At 45.4% G+C, this 2,701-nt stretch overlaps 1 non-coding gene across 1 annotated transcript; it reads left to right on the plus strand.

Annotated features, from left to right (window-relative positions):
• The first annotated feature begins 2,228 nt into the window (after positions 1–2,228).
• On the plus strand, positions 2,229–2,418 carry LOC117460213 (U2 spliceosomal RNA). Its single transcript, XR_004553618.1, has one exon. It is a non-coding gene; the product is annotated as a U2 spliceosomal RNA (small nuclear RNA).
• Positions 2,419–2,701: the final 283 nt, after the last annotated feature.

Genomic DNA, 2,701 nt, shown 5'->3' on the forward strand with positions numbered 1-2,701 from the left:
TGGGCGAGATCAATGCAGTCTCTCAACAGGTGTTTGGGCACGTAAAGTATCCTGCTTTTCATCTCCCCTCACAGAGACACTGGAGAGAAGTTTGGCCTGGAATATGTGGAGCCTGATTGCCGCCCAGTTCCTCTAGACTGGGATAAGCACAGGAGCAAGGCAGACTCTACCCAGGCCCTGGAAACACCTCCTCAAAGCAGCAACCCCACTGCGCAGTCTGAGCTTCTCCAGCCACCCTCCATCCCCCAACCAAGCTGTTTCAGTTTCCTGCAAACCCTCCTTCAGTGAAACGAGAGGTGACTGCAGGAACGGCTCCGGAGCCTCACACAGAGCCAGGTACACTTTAGACGCCCAGACAAAGTAGTGAATAATCCTTCAGCATCAGTGACTGGATTACAATCATTTATTTCTATAAAGAACCTTTGTTTTCTTAGACATGAATGAATATCTCTCTTTCGTTGTTCTAGAAACCACATGTCTGAAGTCTCTGCCTCTGCTGTCCTCGCCAACTGCGGCTCGCACTGGACCTGTGAAGACTGGTGGGAGGGTGTTTGTGTTGGACCACAAGCGCTGCACAGCCCCTATGAAGCAGGCTGTTGACAACCTGCTCAACAAACACCATAGTCAGAAGGACATGCTCAAGCTTGTGGACAAGGACTATGCTGCTCGTGTGCTTGACTCCTGCACAGACCCAATAAGCATGCTTCACCACCAACTACAAAACACCACATGTGTCAGTATGTGAAGCATCTAAGCAAGCTTCTGAACACCAGCGCCTCCATAAACATCAGCCCGGAGAAACTGCAAGAGAGGCAGGTCCTCTGGCACTCGCTCACAGAGGGTAGTGAGACCACCAGGGTGCCAGCTGTTACCATGCCAACCCCACACCTCCTGTTCAGACCCAAGCCACACCTCTGACACTAGAACATGTTGAGAATTTGGTCAGAAACATTATGGCCAACCAGCAGCAGCAGCAGCAACAACAACAACAACAACAGAAGAAGAAACAGACAAAAAGGTGGTTCCTGCGGCCAGCCAAAGGCCCGCCTTGAAAATGATGGCTCTGCCATCCACCACCTCTATATGCAGGGGACTGTCAGATACTTCTACTGCTCCACCAAAGTTTTTTAAAAGCGTATGGTGCTGAAGGTCTGACCCTAAAATGCCCTTTGGAGACTTTGCCGAGACAGCTTTCTTTCCACGGGAACTGGAAGCTATGGAAGCAAAGGGTGGAGGCGAGAGTCCAGCAAAAGAGGAAGAACAGTGAGCCCGAGCACAAGGCCGAAAATGCGGATTTTGTCGAAAGGAACTTAAGCAGGGCCCAAACAGTCCTCACATTCACACAGTATTCCCAGAGTAGCAGGGAAGTATGTGTACTGTCCTGCTAAAGTGTTCCTCACTCTACAGGGAACAGGGCATGGAGAAGCAGATGACCTGGAAGAGCTTCAAGGAGTCTGCTTTTTATGAGGGCTGTAAAAGAAAAGATGGGAGGCCTGAAAAGAAAAGATGGGAGGCTGAAAAGAAAAGATGGGAGGCTGAAAAGAAAAGATGGGAGGCTGAAAGAAAAGATGGGAGGCTGAAAAGAAAAGATGGGAGGCTGAAAAGAAAGATGGGAGGCTGAAGAGGGAAAATGACAAGGTTTTTGTCATGAATAGGGATAATCACTTCTGTTTGTTTTCCTCCTGTGTGTCTGTTAATGCCAAAATTGTCATCCTGTGTGTTTTAAAAACATTTACATTATATCATTCTCTATTTACTACTGGCTTTATTTACTTTTTTATATTTACTTTATTTAACAAAATATTATTTACTTTATTTACTTCTACCTTATTTTGTTACTTATATATTGTATGTTTTGTACATAATCTGCTTTGTTTCTGTTGTCTACAATAAAGATGTTTTCTTGATTAATATCTACATGTCTCATTCATAAGTACATTATTTATACTACATGGTCCATATCTTAAATATAAATAATACCTTCAGAGTTTTTCTTTTGAAGGTAATAAATAAATATAAACACAATAATAGTTACTATAAGAAATTAGGATTCACATTTCTTGATTCATAGATAGCTCTTTATCTTTGATTATGTATCACAGACTTTGCCCCAACCGGGTCTCGAACCTGCGAACAGAAGAAATATCAGCTGGCTAAGACGGTGGTTCAGCACCATGGAGAGCATCAGTAATGCTGCGATTTCATTGGCTGTCACTCTATGCCACCTAAGCACGTCTTGCCTTTTGGCTAAGATCAAGTGTAGTATCTGTTCTTATCAGTTTAATATCTGATACGTCCCCTATACGGGGACTATATATTAAATGGATTTTTAGCACTGGGAGCTGAAAGAGGGGCTTGCCCCGTTCACTCCACGCATCGACCCGGTATTGCAGCGCCTCCGGGAACGGTGCACCCCATCTCCTGCCTTGTGGAAAAACAAACAAGACGCATCTCGAAACCAAAACTGATGGTTTCAATTGAGGGCAGAAACTGCAGCGGATTTTTTTTTTGGACTCAATGCCAAAGACGCTAAAGATGACAAATTGAACTTGCTTGGCTCTGGAGCGTGGCACGCTGAGTGAGGCTCACTGCAAGGGACAGAGATATTTCGAGCCCAAAGGAAGGACACGCTCTTGGGAGGACATTGGCACCAGAAAGTCTCTCCTGGAGCAAAGAAGCCGCCACACATGCAAGCTGTAGC

Source organism: Pseudochaenichthys georgianus, chromosome 15 (assembly GCF_902827115.2).
Source record: "Pseudochaenichthys georgianus chromosome 15, fPseGeo1.2, whole genome shotgun sequence".
NCBI classification, from domain to species: Eukaryota; Metazoa; Chordata; class Actinopteri; order Perciformes; family Channichthyidae; genus Pseudochaenichthys; species Pseudochaenichthys georgianus.